Here is a 27,181-nt window from a genome sequence, read left to right on the forward strand (position 1 = left end):
TTGTTCCTCTCCAAAGCAGTCTCCTCTTCTGCTACCACATGCTGTTGCTCTTCCACCTCCACTTCTCTTTGCTGCTGTTGTTCCAGCGTTGTCTAAGAACTCTTCATCTTCTCTTATAATTCTCAGTGTGGCCACCCGCCGTTCCAGGCCTCTCACTTTTTCTTCCAACAGTGCCACAAGCTTGCACTTGTTGCACGTGTACACCATGTTGTTCTCAGGCAAGAAAACAAACATGGCACACACCTTGCAGGTCACAACCACTGGAGTATCCTTCCCATTCATACTCTCTTCTACCTTTTGTTTCTTTCTATCTACTTGTTTTGGAGTGGCCTGTGCTTTGTGCTGTCCTACTGCAGGGGAAACTGGAGAGTCCCACTGGTATGCGGTGCACTGTACAAGGAGAATTAGTATTTATTTTTTTAGGGACCTCCCCCTTGACCTTCCCTGTCGAACTCCTTTGTCAAACTCCTGTTTGCTCTCCCTGTTCGCTCGCTGTGTTTGCTCGCTCTCTGAAAGCTGGCTTGCTTATATGTCCTTACCTGTAGACCAACTGAGACAGCTCCCTCTGCTCTGCCCTGTTAGGAGTCAGGAAACAGAATGAAAGTCCCAGCACACGCAGCACACACAGCTGTTGCTTGTTCTTGATATCTAGTGGTTCATCCAAAGAGTAACTTTCTCTCCAATGTTTAACAATATATTTTGTGCCGATGTGGGTTAATGATTTGATCAGGTATAGCCTACTGCACAGCAGTGTCACAATGCACCTCCTGCATTTCTTGACCTATTGGCCTCCACTGAGTTTACTACAAGTTGTTGTTGTTTTTTGCTCTACTCATGTGCATGGACGTCTGTGTCCACCAACAATTCATGCATCTGATGGTGTGTGTCCTTGTCCACAAAAACATATGTCACAATAACTGTTAGTCTTTAAGGTGATTTTTCTTCTTGCTACACATCAACACCTGGTTGGCCACTGTGAGAACAGGATGCTGGACTAGATGGGCCACTGGCCTGATCCAGCAGGCTCTTCTTATGTTCTTATGTTATTCAAAGTTATTATAGTATTAAGATCTTTGCCCACCATTTACTGCAATTCTCTTCTAGAAACATAACACCTTTCTCTAAATTTCATGTGTGTAGGTTTGTAATTTCTGAAAGAAAAATCTGAAAGAGGCAAGGTAACCAAATACTGAACAGACAACACAATACTTTGTACAGAGAGGGACAGTCATGAAGAAATTGTTTTGATCTGTTAATAAAGAAAAAGATGCTTTAATAAACAATGAAGAGTATTAAGTTCTTACCTTTGTCAGGGTTCTGATTCTGTAGGTGTCTTTTTCCCTGGCTAGGTTTCCACTAACACAAGTACACCACAGAAATATGTTTAGTTCCTCTTATAGAGTCATGTTGGTTGCACTTTCTTTTTTCCACTCTTTCGCTGTGTATCTCCTTGGAACACAGAAGAAAAAAAGGCTTTATATCATAGGTTTGCTTCAAACTGACTCCCCCATACAAACACTAAAAGCAGCAGTCATCAATCAGAGAGTAGAAAGGAACAGAAAACCTCACCTCTTTTCCTAACCAGAGAAGGGCAGCGGCAAAGCAATTGTTTAGCTTCTTTGATGAGAAGAAAGGTAAGAATGTTGGGTGAATAGCTTTAGCAACTGAGCAATGATATGCAGAGACATATCAGTGCACTTGCCCATGTAAAAATTGCCCTAAAGGCACAGTAGCAAAACAATAATAATAATAGTGCAGCGTTTCATTTTAGATAAAAATATGTCCCAGGACCTCTGGAAGTAAACAACAAATTATGGGATGCTTACTCATAGGTAAGTGCCATTCACACAAACAAAAAGGTTTATTTAGAGAGCAAGAGCAGAAGGCTATAGTCATCCTCAAAACTGAACACCACCCTGACTCACTCCTTCTATTAATACATCAGCCTGGACACGGCAATCTTAGGCTAATGTATTTATTTAATTTACATTTATACTCCAACCTTCAATAATTTCCAGGGCAGCTAACAGAGTTGCAATGAAACAATAGCTTTAAACAACAAAAACAGCAAAAGAATAAAAGAGCAGATGTAAGAGCAGCATATAAGCATCAGTGAAATTAAAAGTGGGAAACCCTAGGCTCGGGGGGGGGGGTTTAATAAACTTCTCTGGCATTAAGAGTATTCTGTTGTATTCTGCCTTCCATTTTATTTATTTAAGCTATTTATATCCTGCCCTTCCTCAGAAGATCTCAGGGCAGCTAACACGCTTTAAAATGCAAAAATCAAAACATAAAGTAACAATATATCAATCAGTCTCAATACATTTTTCTCAATAATTCTGCTGTACTACATAGGTTAAAGATCTTATTATCCATAGGCCTGAAAGAACAGGAAAAAGCTTCACGTGGTGCTAAGAGAGAGCCCATGTTAGTGCCCACAAAAACTCAGGAATGGGGGCAGGGGGAGAGGAGCACTTTCCAAAGCCAAGGCACCATAGCCATGAATGTCAAGTGCTATACCCCCATCTCAGGATTCATATCCTGCCTTTCTATACAATTAGCTTTTCTCCAGCTACAGAGGTTCTAGTCGTTCCCACAGCTACTTTCAATTGGACCCACATTGCCATGTTGTGCCCACTTTGCCACGCCCTCCATCTGCTATTGGTTTAGTGGCTGGTTGGGGGGGGAGCCCTGGCAGGGAACATAAGGGAGACATTCATTCATAGATTTTTTTCATGGAATCATAGAGTTGGAAGGGGCCTATAAGGCCATTGAGTCCAACCCTCTGGAAAAGACTGAGGGTAGATTTACGAGATGCTTAACTGAATAAACTTGAGTTGTGGTGAGTTCCTTGTCCGGTAGGTGGTGGTCATAGAGCCTATTTAGATTTTGTTATGCTATTAAATTTCAGCAGTATAAGAAAGACAAGCGGAAACCTAATTTTTTTGTTATTCCCTTGAGCAGTTCCTGAGAACTGTTGTTTGTTAAGGTTACTGAGAGTTGTTAGGAGTCCTTTGTTCCCCTCACAGCGGGGATGTTAAGACGGTTACAGACAAATTGGCAGAAGGTAACAAAGATTTTCAGTAGCATAGAATACAAACCCTGTGAGAAAAGGTTGAAGGACTGGTATGTTTGGGGTATGACGATAACACTCTTCAGATAGTGGAAGGGCTGCCACACAGAAGAGGTAAAGGTTTGTTGTTAGATGCCCCTAACTCATAATGGGCATAAGTTACAGGAGAGTAGATAATGGTCAAACATTATGAGAAACATCTTGACTATAAGAGCAGCTCAACAATGGAAACTTAGAGGTGTTTGGGGGTCTCCATCACTGGAGGTCCTCAAGCATCATTGGAGGTCCTCAAGCATCATTGGAGGTCCTCGAGCTTGACAGCCACATGTTGGAGACAGTGACCGCTGATGGCTCCATGTCAGTGGGGCAGTGGGATCTGCTCTGGGTTTTAGTCCAAACTTGAATGTTCAGACTAAAGCCAGAGTGGATTCCACTGCCCTGCTGACATGAAGCCACCAGCAACCACTGGTTGGGGATGGCTTACCTCTGCATTTCCTGTATCAGGCAGGGAGTTGGCCTACAAGGCCCACTCCAACTTTATGATCCCATGATTAAAAATGATGGTAACTGGTTCTGTGATGGCAGAAAGAGTGGCAAATAATCTCTTCCCAGACCCAACAGAACAATGAAGCTGTGTGTTAGATGTGGGCAAGTAATGTAATTTAAAAACAATTATAGCAGGGAATACAGCATAGCACCAATGAGTTACATTGCCAGCAACTTTCCTGTTCGAGCATTTAAAACCCTCTCTCACCTTCTTTTTCACTGGTTCGGAACATACTGCATTATGCATCGCTTTCAGGATGTGCCCATCATGTTGTCACCCCATTTGTCCCAAGGTAAACTAGCCTTACCCTGGAGTAGTTAACATGATGTCTGCACTCCACCTACCTGCCTTTCTAGTTCAGTTCAATGGTGCATAAGAAATTATCACTCATCTGAATGTGAGACACTCCAGTATGTAAAGGAGCAGAGATAATGTAACAGATAAGATACAATGTGCTAGTTGGTGTTGTAACATATATCTGTCACCATGCATGAAATTATTTGGCTGAGTTTAAATGATGTCCAATGGTTACTTGAAGAGCAAAAAAGGGTAAGGGTAGAATCCATTGCTGGCTAAAAATATTGTAATAGTCATGCTGTTCTTTTTGTGCAGGTTATAATTTCCACAATTGTGATAGCACTTTTTCCAGCAATCACAGGCATTGAGGGAAAGGGCCATAGCTCAGTGGTAGAGCACGTGCTTTGCATGCAGAAAGTTCCAGATTCAATGCATGGCATTTCCAGGTAGGGCTGAGAATGCCCCTTCTGAAATCCTGGAGAGCAGCTGCCAGTCAGTGTAGATAATACTGAGCTAGATGGACCAATGGTCCATTCCACTAAGTTTGACATAGCTTGGCCCTTGGTATAATATACTCTGTGAGATTATGTGCCATCTTGTCCTTCTCCTCAGGCAGTAAAATGTCTTGGGCCAGCCCTGCACCCTGGAGCATGTGAAGCCATTAAACTGGCCTCACATTAGAATAGCATAATCTCTCTGGTTCAATAGCATCTTTCCCATACCTTAGCCTAGTTCTTGATGTGCAGATGGGGACTCACATGCTACAATATTCCTCACCCCCTCCAATGACAAATCAGTCCTAGACAGAGATAACTAGCCTGGCATGGAGGAGGCTAGGACATCTCGTGTTTTATGTGCAGGGCATTTTTTGTTGTGAAGGAGCATTCAGTCATAGGAAGTGGTGCATCCTAGGAACAGGTTTACCAGCTCACTGAGAACTAAATCGTAGTTTCCTATGCTCTACAAGGATGGATTCCATTGTAGAATAAACTAACACATACAGCCAAGGAGCACAGTTAATGCTGTATCAGATCACACTCAATGAGTCAATTTCCTACATTCCTATCACCACAATTGTATTAATGTACAGGCTGCCCTTCTCCCACATAAGTCATGTGCCAGAAAATAACTCTATGGAATTTGCATGTAGTTACAAGCCCTGTGTGTTGGTCAGGCCTTCACTAGGCCATTGTGTTCCTTTTACTCATTCTATTGCTGGTCTGTTTTTCCTGGTTAATTCTGAATTCTAGTATTATATTATTCAGATGTGGGACAAGAGAATTCTCCAACCTCTGCACAGCATTCAGAAGGCTGAAAACCTCTGGCCTCCTTAGCCAATATCTTTTCTCAGTTAAAATGCTCCAAACACTTCCTTGTAGAATAGGTGGTTCGATCATTTGTCATTTGGGTTGCCCTTTTTTGTATTTTTCCTAGCTCTACAGTATCATTCTTAAGAAGGGATGGCTAAAGAGCACTGCATGTAGCAGAGGTGGGGAATCTTTTTAGCTCAGAAGGCCAGATTATTATCTTCCTTCACCCCTTGCCAGCCAAGTGTGGCAGCAGGGGTCTCCAGAAGCCCCTTTCACAGGGCTGTTATGCACAGCTTTGCAGGCACTGCTGGTCAGCTGCAAACACCCTTTAGGCTAAGCCAGGGTTTTAGTTGCAGGTGGGTATGGTTTTATGCATTGATTTATTTAAAAGTATTTATATACCGCTTAATATTTCAAAAAACTCTAAGCAGTGTACCGTCTAAAACAAAACAATTTATCATTAAAATATTTTAAAAATTATTTAAACGATGGCATTTTATGCATGCTCTTACACTTGCAATTAATTTCCTGAAATTTCTAACACTGCTACAGCACAGTGAACTGACATTTTTGGTGAGTTTTCTGCTACGGTGCCCAGTTTGGCTTTCTGTCCGCTTATATCTGAAGTCAAGATCTTTAGTCCTAGTGTCCATCACTTTGCACTTATTCGTGCTTTGCCACATTTTGCCAGTCTGAAGTAATTGTTTCCCTCTTTTCTAAGCATACATACATATAGGTGATATCCACTGTTACTCATACTTGGAGCAGACTCCCTGAAATCAATGGACTTAAGTCAGAAATGCATCATTTAGCCTTTAATTAGAAATGCACACAATCTTGCAAAGAAGTATTGTTACCATTTAAACAACTGTCATGACACTGGAACCTGATCAAAGGAAGGAAGAATCCTTCTTTATTATTTTCCTCACTCTTCCTCTAAGATGTTTGTCACAAAGAAACTCGAAAGCCTTATTATCACCTCTTTCACCTGCAAAAAAGAAAAAAAAACGTTTCATGTAAAAATCAGTTTGCAGCAAAAAGTCTTCAAGGCTTTGCTTTTGACAGGCTTATGCAGCTAGTTAAAATGTTGCTTGAATAGCCAGTCATTGTAATTATTTTTAATTGCTTTCAAATGTTTTTATGCTACTGTATACCACCCAGATATTTTGTGAGAAGACAGAATATAAATACTTTTTTGAATAAATATAAACAAACAAAAGCATGGAAGGTCCATCAGTTACCCTGGCACTCCAATTGATAACATCACACCTTCTGTGGAGGGGGGAAAAAGAGTCCTGAAGCTGTGCTCCCCTGCATTCCATCTTCACTACATCACTGCTCCAGATCATTTAGGAACTTTATAGCACTTGTAGCACATATTCAGGTGTTTGGGAGATCTCACTGTTTAATTTCACCCTTTATGGGGAGGATGCCATAACAGTCATCGTGACTAAAGTTACTATCAGCACCAAGTGGTTCTGTAAGTAAAACTGAACAGCATCCAAATGCTAGCTGAAGCAAATCCAGCCACTCTTTGTAGGTGCACTGGTTTATTTCATGTGGTCCTTTTGTATGACCCCAATAATAATGAAATTCCTTAAAACCAGAAAATCACTTCTTTGTAAGATGAGGAATAGATGTTTCATGGCCTGCTTTTAAACTTGAACCTAGTATTCTATATTCTGGTTCACTATTCATGGATTCAAACAATCAAATATCTTTGAGATTTGTAAGAAAGACTGTTTCCAGTCTGGCCAATGTATATTTAATGAGGCTGTAAGAAAATTGCCAAATGAGCCTAGTTGGTTCCTTCAAGGAGCTATTAGCCCCACCTAGTGGCCAAAGTAGAATTCCAAACAGGCTGATATTAATGCACAGCTCTTAGATACATGGACAGTTTTATGCAACTCAGTCATTTCAGTAGAACTAGAGAGGTTATACACAGATTGTGCTCTATTTCCATTATGTTGCACATGTCATTATATACCTCATTCAATGCCTCATAAGCTTTGTCATGAAAATATTAATGCTGTACTCATATCTGGAGCACATCTGGGTTTGGACTTGATGGCCTTATAGGACCCTTCACACTCTACTATGTTATGATTCTATGAATTTGCTATGGGAAGCAGTTTTACCTTCCATGTTACACTGAAAGTGCAAAAAGATAATGATCAATTCCTCATATGTCTGCAGTTCATTATAACTTTTTTATAATAGCCCATATCCCAGCCTAACAAAAGGATTTAGCAAAATTTTGTAGAGCATACTATATTAAACAGTACAATCCTATGTGCATTTAGTTGGAAGTAAGTCCTCTTGTGTTCAGTGGATCTTACTCTCATGTAAATGTGCACAGGATTGCTGCCAAAAGTTATTAAGCATTATAACATACTGCATATGAAATATACCTATTTTCCATGGCTTGTCACCAGAAGCAGGTAAACACAGTATCTGTATACATTTTTACCTTTGTTCAGTATTTTGCACTTAGTTGCTTCTCATCTATGAGTTTTAGAACAGAAGAAGATCCTGCTGGATTGGGGTCCATCTAGCTTAGCATCCTGTTTCCCGCTGTGGCTAACTACATGCCTATGAGAAGCTTCCAGGTCTTTTCCTGCTGTTAGTTCCCAGCAACTGGTATTCAGTAGTATGTTGCCTCTGAAGCTGGGGTTCCATCACTGAAAGGTCTATCCTCTAACAAGGATAACCAATGTTGTCTCATTTTTGTAATACTGTTCCCAGAGTCCCTGACCTGGGACTGATGGGAGTTGCCATCCATCATTCATCGGGAGGGCACCTCATTGACTACTCCTGCTCATTCATCTGGAGGATCCTCATTGACTACTCATTGACTACTCCTGCCGGTTTGTCTAACTGGCCAGAATGCCATGCATTAATTGTGCATTGTATGAATAAATACTTTTGTATGTGTGTCCTGAATCTTCTGCCAATCAATTTCACTGGATGACTGTGAGTTCTAGTAATATGACTGACAGTGCTTTCTGTTCACTATGCATAATTTTATAAACCTCCATTACATGCCCTCTTCGTTGTTTTTTTCTAAGTGTTGTACACTCTTTCTATAGAGAAGGCAGTCCAGTTGCCCTGATAATTTTATTTGTTTTTTTCAGCAGATTTTCCAAATTGTTCCACTTTGATCCCCATTTGGGAGATATCATATTGGAGCTTTTTATTGATACTTTCCCGTATTGAATAATTTGCTATCATTTCCAAGCTTGGATATTTTATTTCTTACCCTTTCTCCACATCTTTTACTTTTACTATTTAATATTCATAAAGTAGCACTGGTTCCATAGGAGATCTACTCTCTCTATTGCGAAAATCTTTTTTACTCCCATCATTTGCTTCCTATCATCCTTCCCTCTATTTCTGAACTGCAGAGGCAAGTGCCGGTTATGAAGCCAAATGGCACCATCCATGCAAAACAGGGAGATATCAACAGGCTTGTGAGAACTCCACGGTTTGCAGAAGTACAAACGAATCATTAGAAATAACCCTAACAAAGAGGAAACCCATCCCCCAACTAGTCCAATGACGACTGAGCATGCTCAGTAGTCATGGAATGCTCATTCATTGATTCGTATGTTGCTTTTTTACAAAATTGTCCCCAGCATGGCTCACGTGATGTCAAATGGAGAAAGAGATGGAACATACATAGTAGGAATAATTACATAGAATCATGTCAATAGGTAAATACATCTGACTAACTGTTGTGGCCAGTGGGGGGAGGGAGGGGACAGAAAACCATGTGAGAGGAAGAATGTAATGGAGTATTCTGGAAGAAGACATAACTGCCTAACTGATTGGAGCACTCCACACTGCCACATTTTTTTCCAGGCCCATTTGTTTAATTACAAATCCATAAGAGACAACATTTATTCCATAGCTACTTACTAAGTTTCCTTAGAAGACTTTGGTGGGTGGCTTATTAAAAGATAATGTGGAAATTCAAGCACATCGTGTCTGCATGCTCATCCTATCTGCATGCTTACTGACATTCCTGTAGAATGTGAAGATAATAGCAAGGCAAATTTCCCTTTGCAGTAGCCATGCTGATATCGTGACCTTTGGCTGTAGAAATATTCTCAAATGCACACTCAGGTTGCTTCTGGGTCTGGGCCTTTGCTTACTATTTTAGCCCTGCATTTTGTGTTGCAAAGTGATTTGATTTTATGCAATGAAGTTTCATTTTCAGTCAGTCCCAGTTGCTTCCTGGTGCTGTTGAGCATTGCACTGAATTTTCCTTTGAAGCTCTGCCTGAAGGAGAGGAGCGACAGAACTTCAAAGTAAAGCTGACCCCATCCTTATGTAGTCTGGCCATGATGCTTGGCAGCCCCAGAGAACCAGGCAGGGGGAGTTAAAAAGAAAGATCCCTGTAATTAGCTGAGTGAACGAGTGTGAAACTTCCAAACTCAAGAGTCAGCAAGTGCCAAATCATTTGGCAAAGGAATGTTGCTGGAATATGTGACTAGGAAAAGATTACTGATGCTTTGGCAAAACTGAAGATCCAGATTTGTACCTTTCAGAGTCATACTGAAGACATTTGCAGAAGCCTCTGTCACAGAGAGCTCCTTTTAGAGAATAATACCTCTGGTTCCTAAATGCCTGCTTTCAAAAGTATCCTTGACTTCAAGGCAATTTATTTCCAAGTATTACTGAGAATATGAACTAACTAAGCAATGGGTAGTTCCTGGAAGCACTGTGGATAGAGATAGGGTAGAAATAGTCCATCAAATTCAAGTATGTCCAAGCCTCTCCAAGAAGTAATGCAGAAGTACTGCACTGGCAATAGTTTCCTATAAGAAGTAAGATGCTTCCTGTCTTCAGGGCTGTATCTAGGCTGGAACCAATGTTGGATCCAGAATTAAGGGCAGCACAGGCATGGCACACTGATTCCCCCCCCCACAAGTTTGGAAGAGCAGAACATGCAAACAGAGAATTCTCTTATGTTGCATCAGATTATCTTGGATACTTTGTGCAAAGCGGAAATGTATTACTGCTAGAGCAGCTTGTCCTCTACTGGTTTTGGAACATTGGCAAATGCCCAACATTGCTCCCAGACCATGCTGGGGCCTTTGGGTGTACTGCCCTACCTAGAATATTGATCTGTCCCACCTAATTATTTTTTTAAAAAAATAGTTCGGTGTGTGCTCCCCCCGAGAAAACAGATTCTATTTAAAGAACAGTGTCTTGTTCTTAGAGTAGGAACATTTTCTAGTTAAAGACAATTGATGGAAGCTGGCACACTTAAAAGTGGAACTGCTCCAAATTCTGTCCATCTGGCCTACTCAGCAATGCCCATCTAAGGTTCCTCCTGGTGGTTTTGTCAACACTGCTATTATTGCTCATTTCTTTATGAATGTCTAAAGTGCTCTTCATTGTAAGATTCCAGGGCAGTTTATAAAGTTTAAAACAGGATACAACAATAACACCCCAAATATTTCAATCATAAAGCAGCAATTGAAAGCAGCCAAAAGACCACAGTAATGCATTATGTTCTAAAAGGTTTAAAAACTTTTAAAGGTGAGTGAACAAAGGAAGGGGGGGTCCAGACTAAACAGCTGGTGTGGAAGAAACCCATGAAGGTATTCTTCAAGAATGTACCTGGTTGCACAGTGGGGACGTAGATGGACCTGGGTCATTTGCACTGGACCCTGGATCACCTGCCCCTTCCTCCCCTTTTGAGAAACATTTTACATTTTTCCCCTTTGCTTACAGGGCTGCGGGGCATGCTGTGCAGGTGGAACCCCCCTCTCTTTAATTTGCTCAGAGACCTAAATTTGCACCTGTACATATAAATCAGCATATGCAAATTTTATGCCATGGGGCTGTGCCCTGAATATTTTAAAATTCTAGCAAGATCTTAAGCCAGTCACAGCCTCGCGGCCTAACCTACCACACAGGGATGTTGTGAGGATAAAATGGGGAGAGGGAGAATCATACATGCCACAAAAATGTAATACTAAAGAAACAAAAGAAATAGCATGCCCCTGATGTGCCCTAGGAAGTTTGCGAGGAAGAGAGAGGAGCATGAATGAATGAATGAGGGTTGCCTGCCACCTGAGTGCACAGCCACTGCTCATGCCTCAGCCTCCCCCCTCCCGGGCTCCATGGGGGGAGGCTGTAGTGACTCTGAGTTTATGTACCTCTTTCTCTTAGGGAGTTGCACTGGAACTTCATGTGTGGCAACAGCTTGCCCTACTGCATGCATCCCAGCTATAATCCTGCAAAGCAAAAGAGTTCATGAGCATTTGGCCAGCAGTGCCAATGGTTGGAGTAGAGTGCCTGGCCTTTGCCAACAGAGAATTTACCAGCATCTGAGAGTGCATGAGTTCTGACTCCTGGGTTAGCCAAGGTGTTGGAGTACAGCTCCCATTAGCATCCCTGACGATTGGCTCCTTTGGGAGGAATGGCAGCATAAACATTTAATAAAATAAACAAATATTGGCCACGTTGGCTGGGGCTGATGGGGGAACTGAGAGTCCAACAACAGCTGGAAGGCACCCCATTGGCTACCCCTATCTAAGGCTACGTTCACACAAGTTTCTTAGAAAGCAACGGGTACGGGAAAGCAAACCATCTGGGTATGGTTTGAAATGAATCTGCACCCAGCTGTACACATCTTTGTTTGATTCATTTTGTATTGCATTGACTTTGTTTACACACTAGTGGTCAGAGCAGGGCGGTGATGACCAAACAGTTTGAAGTCTGTGTGAAGCTGGTTTAAGGGGAAATGCATCCAGTCTCAAAAATCCCAGATGAGCTATGGCCTTCCCCACAATTGTACTGGCATATCTCTTATGGTACCGAAGAATGACCTATTGCACCAGTATAGTGATGCTTCCTCTATAAGTTTTAGCCCCTTAGCTCGTGTATCTCAAATATTGGAATATGCCCTAAATGATATACAAAGAAGACAACAGGGACCTTTTGACTTCATTAATATTTGGAAAGTGTTCTGTGTTAGAAGCAACCCTCCAGTTACAAGACTGGAAGATGGCCAATGGAAACTGTTTTAATAATGACTTAAATTACATGTACACCTCTGAAAGCTAGTACATTTTTTGCCATCAGACATTTGAACAGTTATCTAGATACAATACTCATGGTATGACAGAATAGCACTCTGAGTACTGTGCTTAGTATAACTGGTTCCTTAGTGGATCATCAACCTAGGAATGTATATGATTAAAATGACGTGACAAAGATACTTTCACACGGTATAAGATTAGAGAGTGGGATGTAGCATGCAGGCCTGGGAGTGGCTGCATCCTCAAATGTACTCTCTGCAGCTGCAGTTTGTCTTAGGGATTTTCCTGTTGTCTTCAAGATAGCACTTCTATGTGCCAGGAGGACCAAACATATTTCATATCTCCAACTTGTCCTGCAGCAGTTTTAACAGAACAGAGGGCTAGCTTGGGTTAATCCATGGGGTGCCAATGATTAGGATTTTGATACCCCAGAGGGGCTGTTAACAACTTCCAATTGTGATTGCTGGATCTGCTACTCAGAGATGAACAATAGGAGTAAGCCAGGCTAAATTACACTTTTGTAAAGGCAAAACTACTTCATTTCAATGAGCAGCTCTCCCCAGATTTATGCTAGCACAGAAGTAAAGAGGGGAATGTTGGATAAGGACTTCATAGGCCAAGGCTCAAATCTCCACTTAGACATGAAGCAAACTGGATCACCTTGGACAAGTTTCGAAGTAGGGCGTGATAAACATGTAAATGGTGATGCTTTATTTATTTACTAATGGTATTTATATGATGCCAGCTGTCCAATAACAAAGTTCATTTTGGTTTTATAATAGCAGCCAGAATGCTAACTGGGGCTGGTTACAGGGATCATACAACTCCCCTGCTACAACAGCTCCACTGGCTGCCAGTTTGTTTCCGGTCACAATTCAAAGCGCTGGTTATGACCTATAAAGCCCTATATGGCTTGGGTCCAGGCAATCTGTTAGACCGTATCTCCCTATATGAACCTGCCCAGGCTTTGAGATCCGCAGGAGAGGCCCGTCTCTCAGTCCCAACACCCTCAACAAGCACGATTGGTGGGGACGCGAGATAGGGCATTTTCGGTGGCTGCCCCTAGGCTTTGGAATTCCCTCCTAGGGAGGCAAGAATGGCTTCCTCCCTGCAGTCTTTCCGTCAGCAGGTGAAAACTTTTTTATTCTGAAAGGCTTTTGGAACTGTTGGTTCCTAAGGATGGGGTGGAAGAGGGTGTTGTATTGTTTTACTGTTTTATCTATACTATCTTAAAGTGAGTTTTGAATTATTCCAATTGTATATTTAAATGGTTTTATTATTGCACATAGTTTAATCGTATTTTAATGAATAATAATTATTATTATTATTATAATAGCAAAAACCATTAAAATATAAGTATGAGAATGAGAGGGGGTAATGTTAGGTAGCATTTGAAAAAATCCCCAGCAGCAGACCATAAAATCAGTAATTTAAAAACGTATCTTTAGAAGGTCTGAGAAAATAAAAAGGTCTTCACCAATGCAAAAAGAGCACAAAGAAGGTGCCAGGTAAGACCCCCTAGGGAAAGAGATGTAAAGCCAAGGTGTTACCACTGCAACAATCTTCTTCCCACTAGTTACCCACTGGTGATGGCACCCAGAGAATATTCCCCAAGATCTGGGGCAATCTCTAAATCACTAAGGACTCTAGACATCAAAACCAGTCCTTTAATCTGGTGCTGAAAATGGGCAGGGAGTCAGTGCAGATGACAAAGCACTGGTGAAATATGATGATGATGACTGATGATATGTCTTCAGTGGCTTAAGAGACTAGGTTCCAGAGTATGGTCTGAAGACACATGAGGCTACCACCTTGTTGATGCTTAGCAGGTGTAGGTGTGCTCAGGCCCTGGATGGTTGACTGTCTGGGAACCACATGTATGCTGTCTTGGGACATAAGAAAAAAAGTAAATAGTAATGATTGTTCATTGTTTTTCCTGTTTTTGACTTGAAACAAACCCTCCTGTGCTTTTTAATAAACAATGAATGCAACACTGCTTTCTGCTTTGTTTACTGCTATACAGGAGATTTCTCCCTTCAATCCCCTTTCCCAAAACCAATAAGATAATAGTTGAGTGCCTAACTTTCAGATTTCATCACAGAGTCATTCTTCACATGATAGACCGATTTGAAATGTTAAGAAATTCAAGGGATGGAATAATGCTAAATGCAATGTGTATTAATTATAAAACATGGCAGGGGAAAAAATGTTACATGCAGTGCTGGATGCTCACCTGAAGGTCAGGGTAACCAAGCACCAGATAGATATGATCATTCAAAAAAAAAATCTGCTATTGTGGAATTACATTATGCTATATAACATTACCATCATGTAATAGTGGGGGTTTCTAATGAGAGAGGTGCCTAGAACTTAGGTCTGCTTGAAAGTCATACCTCTAGTTCTGGAACCCCATCCCCAGTCCACAGTATGTTCAAGGACAGTGGGATGGGATATTCAGTAGTGCTGGAAATATATTCTGCACATGCCATCATCATTGTCATCAACACCAATACCACTTTGGTTATATGCTGCCTTTCCACATACACACACAAAAATGCTCAAAGCAGCTTACAGCAATGAGAACAGCAACATATCACAACATCACAATTGCAAGAACCATTTCATAATAACAACCAGTGCTTTTTTTCTGATGGGACTCACCGGTACAGAGGACTGTCATCTTCTTCCTTTTCTTTTTTGCTGCCCATGGCAGCCATTTTGTGCAGGCGCCCATGGCACTTTTATTATCATTTTTTACCCCCAAAAAAGTACTGATGACAACAATAATAAAACAGTAGCATAATACAAAACAAAAACCCAGGCAATATTTCAATACTATAAATGCAGCAACATTACATATTACATCTCCCAACAGTAGCAAAAGCAACAACACAGTCTTAGGGCTTGTGCCAGAGGGCAGCCAGGTTAGACCCTGGCCAAGGGCCCCTGTGGCCCAGAGGGGCCCTCCTTAGGAAGGAGGGAGGCACTCCCATTCTGCTATCCGCAGCCGCATTGTCTCCCAACCCTGCCACAGATCACAGAGAGGGAGCTCGCAGGCACTCCCCCAATACAGTCAATGCGGGCTTCAGTAAGCCTGCCCATGCATCCCACCTACCTCTCCTGTCTCTGTGAATGATATACTTCCCTAAGGAGCTTCTCAAAGGGGCTGACGTCTCTGCCGCCATCTTGGTTGATGGCACGCATGTGCGTGCAGTGCACACATCATTCACAGGCACAGGAGAGGTAGGTGGGACATGCAGGTGGGCTTATTAGCCACGCTAAGGGCCCAGTCATGCCTGGTGCCGGCCCTGTGGAGTCTCAACAGTTTCATCTTGGTCCTAGATGTTCTAGCCACTGCTTCTGTGTCCACTATAAATTAGCCAAGAATCAAGTTAGTCTGATCAAATGTCAAGGCCTCAGCTTCCTCAAAGGAACACTGCCCCTTTGGTATCGCTGTTCAGGCATCATTAAGGCTTCCAAAGGCAGGGGGTGGGGTAGCTAGAAACACTGTTCCCATGATATCTAAGCCTCAGATTAGAAAAGAGGTGGAGAGTTGAGGTTTAACTTAGATTCTGGTGAGAAACTTTTTTTTTTTTTTGCCTAGAGCTGCACTCCTTCAGGGGCAATGTTTCAGAGGTTGCATGGCAGTTATAGGTGGGGCCAGAGGTGGGAGTGGTCTGGGCTGGTGCCAGAGTGCCCCCTCCATCAACAACATCATGGTCATGACTCCATATTCTCTCGCATGTGTGTACACACACATCTCATACGCAGAGCAACTTTCTGGAAACAAAATATTGTTCCAGATTAATAAGTGGAGCTTCTCACAAATTTAATTAAATATGAATAAATCTGTATTAGGCTTCTCTGTGTGTGTCTGTGTGTGTGTCTGTGTGTGTGTGAGAGAGAGATATCACTCTCAGTAATTTTCAACTCCTGTGTTGAGTGTCTGCTGCTCTCCTGCTGATCTGCATTGTCCCACCAGAAGTGTTTCCTTTGCCAGGAAACACAAGGTCATGAATCTGAATCTTATTCCCACAGATTGTCCTCCTTGTAATGGAAGGTGTTCATTCTTGGTGATATCCAGGCTTGATTACTGCAGTGTTATGTTAGATAAGTGAGCTGCCTTTCGGAAATGTTCAGAAACATCAACTGGTCCAAAATATTAACCAAAACTTGCCATTGGGGACATATATCTCTGGTACTTAAAGGTATTCATTGCCCTCCCCCGCCCCCTTTGTTTCTGGGCCCAATTCAGAATGCTGCTTTGGATCTGTAAAGCCCTGACCAGCCTGGGGCCAGATATCTGAAGGACCATCCGCTCCCATATGAACCTGCCCATTCATTAAGATCTCCTTCTGATGCCCTTCTTTGGATGCCCTTGCCTTCAGATTAGGCAGATCTGATTAGGCACACCAGTGGCATCCCATTTGTAGAGTTTCTTTCCCAGAGAAATTTGCCTCACAATCTTTTACCATTACCAGGCAAAGTCCTTTTTTTTTTTTGATTGGAGGGGGTGCTTCTAATAAGAGCTTGTATTGATTGGGCAGTATTCAGTTAACCTGTCCCATCACTGCAAGGGCTTCTGCTTGCGCAGTGTGGCTTCCCCCCCCCTTCCTTCCCTCGCACTCCCCCCAAATCTGCTCCAGAGGATTAGGGCAACCCCTAGAACAAATTTAGGGGGTGTGCAGAGGGAGGAGAGGGAGAGAACATTTCGTTGTGCAAGCAGAAATCTTTGCACTTATGTTGGAAAGATACAACCCATTGGCCTTAATCCATTTCTTAGCAACTATTTAACACTGTTTAACTATTATTGTGTTTCTCAGCATTATTATTATGACCACCTCATCTCTTTTTCATTAGTTTAGCTTTTCTTTAGTTCGTTTAATATTTAATCCCACATTTGTTTAAAATAATCAATCTGCTTACAACAAAAATACAAAATACAATAAAACTAAAACAATAAGATTGCATATATAGTTAAAAACATAAAAATATCATTTACGGTAAATAAAACAACAAGAGTTGCCCTGCGACCGCAGAGTTGAAGGAAAACCAGAGGAGCAAAGGCCACTGAAAGGCTCTCTCCATATGTCCTCGGAAGAACATAATGCAAGGGGAAGAACAATCTGGCCCCATCCATTAGCCAGAGAAAGCTTTTTTGCCTATTAGTGAATTTCTCTGCTTTTTAATCCGGGAGGTAAAAAATGGGATCCTGTGCAAGTTTGCTGAGAATAGATTGATCATTTGCATGCTTATTGAGTTCAGTGGGATTTACTCCCCTGCAATCATGCTTAGGATAGGTGAAACTGACCACAGGGAATGGGGAGGGGAGGAGGAGGAGAGAGGGGAGGAAGGGCAGAGGGGAGGAGTGGGATGGGAGCAGGCCGGAGGGGGAGGGGAGGAGAAGGACAGGTTTGATCATTTGCATGCATGGATCGATCATTTGCATGTTTATTGAGTTCAGTGGGATTTACCCCCGTGCAATCATGCTTAGGATAGGTAAAACTGACTGGGTGGGAGGGAGGGATGGCTGGAGTGGGCCGTGGAAAAGGAAGAAGGAAGAGGGGAGGGGAGGAGGAAAGGAGAGGAGGGAGGGAGGAGGGGAAAGCCAGGTCTGATCATTTGCATGCTTATTGATTTCAATGGGATTTACTCCTATGTAATCATGGTTAGGATAGGTAAAACTGACCATAGGGGAGGAGCAGGGGGAGGGGAGAGCAGAGGTAAGGAGAAAGGGAGGGGAGGGGAGGGGAAGGGGGAAGGAAGGGATTGGAGGGGGAGGGGTAAAGGAAGGGGGAGAGGAGCTTTGATCATTTGCATGCTTATTGAGTTCAATGGTATTTACTCCCATGCAATCATGCTTAAGATAGGTAAAACTGACCATGGGGAGGAGCAGGGGGAAAGGAGGGGATTGGAGGGGATGGGGAAGGGGAGGGAAGGGGCAAGAGGGAGGGGATAGGAGGGAGGAGAAGGAAGGGTGGAATTGATCAGTTGCATACTTTTTGAGTTCAGTGGGATTTATTTCTGTGCAATCATGTCTGAAAATGGAAATGGACTGACTTCAAGTCGATTCCAACTTATGGTGACCCTATGAATAGGGTTTTCATGGTAAACAGTATTCAGAGGTGGTAAACGGTATTCAGAGGCTGAGAGGCAGTGACTGGTCCAAGGTCACCGCTTCATGGCTGTGTGGGAATTCGAACCCTGGTCTCCCAGGTCATAGTCCAACACTGACCTCGGGTAGGGGCAGGGAGGGGAGGAGGACGGGGAGGGGAGGAGATTGGATGGGTGGGCACTGGGCAGAGGGGAAGCCCCTTTCCTTTACAAAAGGAAAACATTGTGAACAGTATCATTGGTTTTCAGCGTTTCCCCCATCTTTTTATTCTACAGCAGGCACATGTAGCCTCCCACCCAAATTTAAATCAAAGCTGTCCCTGGCCATATCCACACTAGACCTTTATTTCACTTTAGACAGTCATGGCTTCTCTCAAAGAATCCTGGGAAGTGTAGTTAGTGAAAGGTGCTGAGAGTTGCTAGGAGATGCCCTGAATCAGAGCAGCTGACTGCTTAACCATTCTGGCCATTGGAGCTCTCTCAGGAGAATAGGAGTCTCCTCTCAGCCCCTTCACAAACTACACTTCCCAGGATTCTTTGGGGGAAGCCATGACTGTCTACAGTGAAATCAAAGTCTGGTGTGGGTGTGGCCCCCCTGATTAGGCAAGCCCAGCAGCTGTGAGTCTGGCTTTTAGAACACTGACAGTTGGTTCTTACTGAGCATGCCTGACATTATCATTCAGTTCAATGCAAAATGTATTAAATTAATTAAAAATCAGACAGGCATTTTTTAAACTTTTAAACTGCAGAAGATGAAGGTCAGAGTATGGGGCAAGGTCAGTAATAGGATTACAGGTACTCTGTGAACATGGCTGATTTTTAATGAATTTCAACAGATTATGAGAACTCTGATAGAAAAAAGTCCAAAAGGGCTCTGGGTTTTATTCTCTCTGATTGTTTTTTGTATCACCCTGAAAATTGTGAGGGTTGTTATACAAGCATTTCTGAGTTCAGGACTGTAAGTTTTCTAAGGTTTTGTTTTGAAACGAGCTTATGGGAAGCATCAGAATGGCATGGGGGTATTTTCAATTTAACATTGCGGAATCTGAAAAATCCACGCTGGCTATAGTATACAGCCACTCTCGTGGCTGTATAATATAGGAACATGACCCTTGAAGAGTTAAATACTAGAACTTGTATTATAGGCTAAAGTTACTTATTTGACTTTCCTTTGCTTTGCTTTTCAGTTTCAATTGTGTTCTCTTCCCAACGAGCAAGAAGTAAGCATGTTTGTTTGCCTGCAGTAAGAAGTGTTTATTCTGCAGTTATTACTATGAGTAGAGCAGGATTGGGTGCTTATTGCAAAAATGTGAAATAAAGAGATAAAGTGATCTGGAAAAATGGCTACTGTAAGTTACCCTTTCCTCTTTTAAAGCATTTCATTATACTCACAATCATAGTTGATATATTTTTCCTTCTTTTTCTTGAATACTTGATGGCAAAGGATGAAAACAGCAACAAAGGAATAAAAATATTGCTGTGTATGCTACAGTTAGCTAGCTGGCTGGACTTGCCACCTAGGCTGCAGCTCAGGCCTAATTTCTGATTTTCCCAATATGTGCAGCTGAGTGTGAGGCCAAGAATAGAAGGAGGGACTCTCAAGGTGGAGTTAACAAACATAACCTAAAGTATTATTTTCTCTTTGCATTTCCCTAAACTTGTAGTGAGAGCCAGTGTGGCATAGTGGTTAGAGTGTTGGACTATGACCTGGGAGACCAGGGTTTGAATCCCCACACAGCCATGAAGCTCACTGGGTGACCTTGGGCCAGTCACTGCCTCTCAGCCTCAGAGGAAGGCAATGGAAAACCACATCTGAATACCGCTTACCATGAAAACCCTATTCATAGGGTTGCTTAAGTCCGAATCGACTTGAAGGCAGTCTATTCCCACTTTTTTCAAACTTGTAATATGGACATGTTTGTTTTTGGGGTGGAATCTAAAACTGAGATGCCTAATGCAGCATCAAAACCAAGCTAAGGAGCTCACAGTCTTTACAAAAGTAATTCAGTTCGTGAAGAATCAGAACACATGTGAAAGGGGGTTGTAGCTATAGACAAAATCAAGCTTTTGAGTCTGGTATTCCTGAGGAACTCTCCAAAAAAGCAGGAAACAATTCAACAGATTAAACTTCATTCATGTAAGTTACCACACTCTCCAGATGGAGGAGGAGTGAGGGGGAAGGTCACTGCCTTTCCCTTTGCCTGGCCTGGCCCCCATGTCCTCTCCACCAGTGTGTGGGAGGGGGGTAGGGGGGAGATTCACTGACGGTCTGTGCCTGTCCCCTTCTCTCAAATGCTCCACCTAGAAATGTGGCTGCCCCAGATAAGAAGGGAGTTTCGCTACAGGGCTGGGAGAACCTCCAAGTATTAAAAAAAAAATAGTTTGCAAACACGAAAGAAGCTTCAACATGGGACGACCAAAAGGTTCATGTTGCCACAGAACCCTAGCAGAGCAGGCAAAGGCCTGAAGTTGGTTGGATGGCCTAGGTCAGATGTGGGGAAACATTTTGAGCCCTAGGACCATATTCTCTTCAGGGCAACTTTCTGGGGCTACACGCCAGTGGTGGGTGGGGCCTGGAGCTAAAGTGTATGCAGTAACAAATGTCAATGTATTCACACATTCCTCTCTGTCCTCCATCTAGGCAAGCAACAGGGCTGGCTCCAAAGGGCAGCCTGGTGGGGCCCTGGCTGAGGGCCCCTGGGGGCCCCTCCGCTCCCCTTCCGCAATTCACAGCAGGATCATTGCCACAGATCGCACAGCGAGAGCCTTGGAGCCCCTGCCATTCCCTTGCTTCAACCTAACTTTCTCGGCTGTTGTGCAGTTGTGCGTGCAGCTCTGCCCTTAATGGCGGCAGTGGTTTGTCTAAGGGGCTGAAGCCTCTGCCACCATCTTGGCTGATGGCACACATGTGTGCTATGCGCGTGCATCCGTGGTATGAGCCAAGATGGTGGCAGAGGCTTCAGCCCCTTAGGGAAAACTCAGCCGCCATCTTGGTTAAGATCAGTGCTGCGCGTGCAACCGCACAACAGCCAAAAAAGGTAGGTTGAAGCAAGGGAATGGTGGGGGCTCGGAAGCTCTTGCCATGCAATCCACGGCAGCAATCCTGCAGCGAATTGTGACAGGGGAGCACCGGGGCCTGGGGCAGGCTTGTGCCCAAGGGCCCCAGCATGTCTGGGGCCAGCCCTTGCAAGCAAGAAGCATTATTCAAAGACACATTCTAGCCAGGCAAAAATAAAGAAGGGTGCAAAGCAGGGCTGGTGAAAAGTGTGGTCTGGGAAGAGTCCCGAGGGCCAGATAAAGAAGCGTGGAGGTCCTGGGCTAAAACAAAGCAAATGGCTTACTACAGGGGTAGTGAATATAGTACCCTCCAGATGCTGTTGAACTCCAGCATGAGCAATTGTCAGGGATTATGGGAGCTGTAGTCCAACAACATCAGGAGGGCACCATGTTGGCTACCGCTGGTTTACCGCTTGCTTCCTTTCAGCCTTAAGTCCAGTGAGGGAGATAAACTGAAGTGCGTCTAGACACACAGACACACATGGCACTTTTTTCCCTTCCAGAAGATAGGATAGTCCGTTGAATCCAACTGGGGCTAGGGCCCAGAAAAAAGTTGTAATGAGAGAACTAAGAATTTGTCTTGGTTTTAGAAATGCCGAGTTACCTCACTGCTCTATGTCTGTCCATGCCCACCTTTTCTTTTGTTGCTTTCTGAAAATTTGAAGTGAGTTTTAAAGCTACTAATGCTGTTCCTGACATTCTGGTTTCTGTTGTTGTTCTCCATAAAACAAAATGCTTCAGAGCATGGCATAGATTTAAATCAAGGGCTTCCCCTTTCAAAGTCCTCCTAATCCATCTTGATTCCCATTCATTTAGTACAACAGTCACATATTTTTGTAACTAATACATTACTTTATGTGAAGGAAGAGATTTCTCCTTCTCCTTGTCCTGTTACGTATCAGGCACGGATCCTGATATTTATTTACTTTGTGTCATTTAAGTCTGTGCTCCCTAATAGGGCATTTAGATTTAAAACCAGTTTCTTCCCAATGAACTCAGTGTAGTTCATGGTTTAACTTCCAATTAGTACTGAATAAAGATTACTCAAGGCTTTAGTTATTGTGTGCATGTAATAAGTGGTGGTGGTGGCAGAAGTCAGAAATAATAACTTCTGGAGGCATAATCCACCAGGAAGATTAGTCATGATTGCTATATGCTACCTCCAGGCTCAGAGAGCAAATGCTTCTGAATATCAGTTGCTGGGAATCACAAGGACAAGGGGACTATTGCCCTCATGCCCTGCCTGTGGGCTTCCCATAGGCATCTGGTTGGCCACTGTGGGAAACAGGATGCTGGAATAGATAGGCCTTTGGGCTGTTCCTTTCATCCTCTTAATATCTCCTGCACTTGTTGTGTCCGAGGAAATAGAAAACATGCTCTCTTTGCAAAGCGGCATGAAAAATAAATGCTACAAAAATCTCCATATTCAACTAGTTGGACCCTTTGCATTATTAAAAATATTTATGATATTTCAGGAATGATCCCCAGCTCTTGGATGATTACTGAAAGGACTTCTGTTGTTTTTCAGGTTCATGACACACTGAAAAGGAAGGCTTTCAAGAAAGCTTACATGTTTCTGAGCCTATGCATGTTTACTCCAGAGGCACTTTCATTCAGGCAAGTAAAATTACTCCAAGTAAATGCACACAGACTTTTATTATTATTATTATTATTATTATTATTATTATTATTATTATTATTATTATACTGCCTTTCATTTCAAGAAGAAATACCAAAGCAGTTCACGAACAAATAAAAGTCAACAGCAAAATAACAAGATGTCAATCTTCCAGCATGTTTACTCACAAGCAAGTCCTACTGTGTTCATTGGGCTTACTCCTAGGTAAGTGTGGTTTAGGATCATAATCTTGGTCATACTCACTGCACCACCTGGTTGTGACAGACCCGGTCCCTTTGACTTCATTCTTGAGGTTTATTCTGAGTAACTTAACTCCAAGAGCAGCTCTCTTGGGGGCAAATTCCTTGGAGGGGATGGCAGAGGGAGGTGGTGTCATCTTTAGCTGTTAAAAATATTGAGGGAAAACATTAAACCCCAAAGAGGTCGGCATCCTATACATTTCCCTTTGTATCAAGTGTCTGGGCCTCCAGAGGGAATAAGCAGAGACTGCTAATGTTGTGGACAGGGGGAAAGGAGGGGGAGGAAGGACACAAGTTCCTTAGTTTTAACAGTTAAACTCTTGAGGAAAATCATAAATATCAAAGGTGGTACCGGTGTCCTTTTCTATTAACTGTCTTTCTCTCTGGGAGATGAAGTAGGGCAGGATGGACAAGGACTTGCACTGATTTAAATTGGGGGATGGGGAGTTCTCACACTGTTTCAATTAGGCTGGTCTATGTTGTCATATAGCTCCAAGGGATAACTGAAACTTTTTGGAAAGCACTTCTTAATCCCCCTCCCCCTTATGGGCTGCTGCAGATGGAGTTCATTTCACATTTCTGCTATAATGTAAGTGATATAGAAAAAATAGTTCTCACATTGTGTCAGGTCCACTGGTGCATAGGCATGCTCCCTTCATTGCAGACAGATGATGCGCTCACTCCCTAAGGCTGCTACCGCCCACCCACCCACTCACTCACCCACCCAGCCACCCACCCACTCACTCACTCACTCACTCACTATTCTTGGAGAAAAGGCTAGAATTGTCTATGAAAACACAGAGAGAGAGAGAGAGAGAGAGATGTTGCTGACTAGATCATCTCTGATTGTACAACACTTGATGACTCACAGCAGCTGAATGTGTGAAATGATTCCATTGGAAAACAGGGCTTTTCTTTTTTACAGGGGATGCAAGGTGATATCAAAAGGTATGTAAATCTACACCATGCTCTGAAGCGTTTCAGTTTATGGAGAAGAACAACAGAAACCAGAATGTCAGGAACAGCATTAGTAGCTCTAAAACTCACCTCAAATTTCTAGAAAGCAACAAAAGAAAAGGGGGCATGGACTAGGGTTGCCAGGTTCAGGGCCTGAGACTGATCCTGTCTCTTTAGGAGAAGAGAAAGTCAGCCAAGTGCAGGTGTTCTCGCAACTCTGTAATGGGAAAAACCACAAATTGGAATTCTCCCTTCCCCCTGCACAACTTTTAAAGAGACAGAAGACCACTTGGAGGCTGGGCCTGGCAACCAAGAGATCTTCTGTATCTTTAAAAATTGTGCAGGTGGAAGGGAGAATTCCACCTTGTGGTTTTTCCCATTACAGTGTTGCAAGAACACCTGCACATGGCTGACTCTCTCTTCTCCTAAAGATACAGGATCAGTCTCAGGCCATGAACCTGGCAACCCTAGCATGGACAGACATAGAGCAGCGAGGTAACTCGGCATTTCTAAGCCCAGGACAAAGTCTTAGGGTCTGTTCACAGGGTGACTTACTGTGAGATTGACGCTACTTGCATTCCTCTTTAATTTGCATGGTTCACATGACTGTGCAGACAAAGAGAAGATAGGATGCAGTTTTTCCCTTTAAATCTGCATTAAACCAATCCAGGGATAATGCGAAATGTGAAGGAAAGGTTATCATACTTTGCACACATAATAAGAAGACAGGATTCACCAGGAAAGACAATAATGCTGGGAAAAACAGAAGCGAGTAGAAAAAGAGGAAGGCCAAACAAGAGATAGATTGATTACATAAAAGAAGGAACAGACCTGAACTTACAAGAGCTGAACAGGGTGGTTTATAACAGATGCTACTGGAGGTTACTGATTCATAGAGTCACTATAAGTCGAAATCGACTTGAAGGCACATAACAACAACAACAATCTTATGCAATTACTATTTTTTGATCTTGTTATTTTTAAATATTCTAAATGTTACACTTATTTCATTCCAAAATCTACACCAGAGCAATATCTTTATTAAGTCAACCAAAATGTTATTTTTTAAAAGTGTGCAGGCTTTTGAGTTCTCCAGAACACTTTATCAGGCTAGATGGTAAATTAAATTAACCTAAATGTGCATATAGTTGCAGTGTAAAATATAATCAGTGTGTGTATATATGTGGAATGGCTATGGAATCCAAACTTCGGAAGCCATTATTCAGGGTCTGGCTCCAAACTCCTTAAACAATAAATTAGTGATCTTTTCTAGCAATCACAAACAGAAATCACCATCCATTGCTAATTCCAAGTGTGTTCCATAGAATTCAAAAACACCCCCAGTAGACTAATAAAAAAAGACATTGCTGTGAATAGTAGAATTAGTGTTAACGAGTCTTTCTTTTACATGTTCCATTTTTTATTTAAAAAAAAATCCCCCAGTGGGCTTTGTTGTTGTTATGTGCCTTCAAGTCGATTATGACTTATGGTGACCCTATGAATCAGCGACCTCCAATAGCATCTGTCATGAACCACCCTGTTCAGAATTTGTAAGTTCAGGTCTGTGGCTTCCTTTATGGAATCAATCCATCTCTTGTTTGGCCTTCCTCTTTTTCTACTCCCTTCTGTTTTTCCAAGCATTATTGTCTTTTCTAGTGAATCATGTCTTCTCATTATGTGTCCAAAGTATGATAACATTAGTTTCAACATTTTAGCTTCAAGTGATAGTTCTGGTTTAATTTGATCTAACACCCAATTATTTGTCTTTTTCGCAGTCCATGGTATGCGCAAAGCTCTCCTCCAGCACCACATTTCAAATGAGTTGATTTTTCTCAGGCACACCTACTTTTGCGCTAGATCAGGCTGTTACATGAAACTCTGCCTATTCGCATAACCCACTGGAAATGTGATGTCACCTGTTGAACTCTGCAGGAATTAGTTTTGTTGACTGGTTTTGATTGCAGCTGCCATCTTGTGAATGTGAATAGGACCAAGATCACACTATATCCCTAAAAGTCGTCTGCAAGTAACTGTAGTTCGGACTGAAAATCCAGATTTCTGTTTTCTGCTTATGACATACTGATGTAGGCAGAGTTATTGCAAGGAGGGGGCTGAACTTTGAGGGAGCTATTTAGAAAATCTGTCAGTAAGAACAATTATGAGATAAGGTTTAAAGTGGGGAGAGAACAAAATTTGTCCCAGTGATTGGAAGGTGTGAGGAGTTGCAATCAAAACAACTCTGCAGTATTTGGATTCTTCTTCCCACACTGAACTCAAAAAGATAAAGAAATAAGGACTTTGCACTGCATGCCAACTGAAACTAGTTAGCTTGTACTTCTGCATTGAGCTCCAAAAAGTATTAACAGGGAATATCGGAAAGACATGTTGGTGAACTCTCTCCCTCTAATAGGAAACAGTTGAGGTTTTCTCCCAAATCTGTCAATTTCGAAAATCAAAACATGAGAGAGGCTAAGAAAGAACATTTCTTTTAAAAAGTTGGAAAAGTTCACTTTGATTCAGATACTCAAAAATCACCCCTCAAGAAGTGGCAATGCTGATGGGGGAAAAACAGTTAAATGAAGGTTTTTGTTATGTTGCTTAGAGAAGCCAGAGCTGCTATTCTTCTCTTTCCCAACTCCTGCCAGTGTATCCAGAAAATCCAAGACGAAGAAAAGATTTTTGAGCCCGGAGGGTTTAAACAAATGGTTCAGTTTCCATTTCAGGAGAGCTTGTGGCAGTCTCAGAGATCACTTCATTTATATTAACCAGTAGCTTATAAAAGATGACAAATTGTTGGCTTCATGAAATGTTGTAAGCAAGATCCTGTTGGACAATATTCTTAAAAAGGCAATGAATCATTGCAGACCTTTGTATGGTACAATTCACAGAGGAA

General features: G+C 42.4%; 1 long non-coding RNA gene across 1 annotated transcript; it reads right to left on the bottom strand.

Annotated features, from left to right (window-relative positions):
* Nucleotides 1-6,093: 6,093 nt before the first annotated feature.
* LOC133388477 (uncharacterized) lies at nucleotides 6,094-24,027 on the bottom strand. The gene is made up of 3 exons (XR_009763821.1): nucleotides 23,950-24,027; nucleotides 23,336-23,474; nucleotides 6,094-6,215 (listed from the first exon to the last, which is right to left on the bottom strand). It is a non-coding gene; the product is annotated as an uncharacterized LOC133388477 (long non-coding RNA).
* Between the last annotated feature and the right edge of the window lie 3,154 nt (nucleotides 24,028-27,181).

Source organism: Rhineura floridana, chromosome 7 (assembly GCF_030035675.1).
Source record: "Rhineura floridana isolate rRhiFlo1 chromosome 7, rRhiFlo1.hap2, whole genome shotgun sequence".
In the NCBI taxonomy this organism is placed as follows: domain Eukaryota; kingdom Metazoa; phylum Chordata; class Lepidosauria; order Squamata; family Rhineuridae; genus Rhineura; species Rhineura floridana.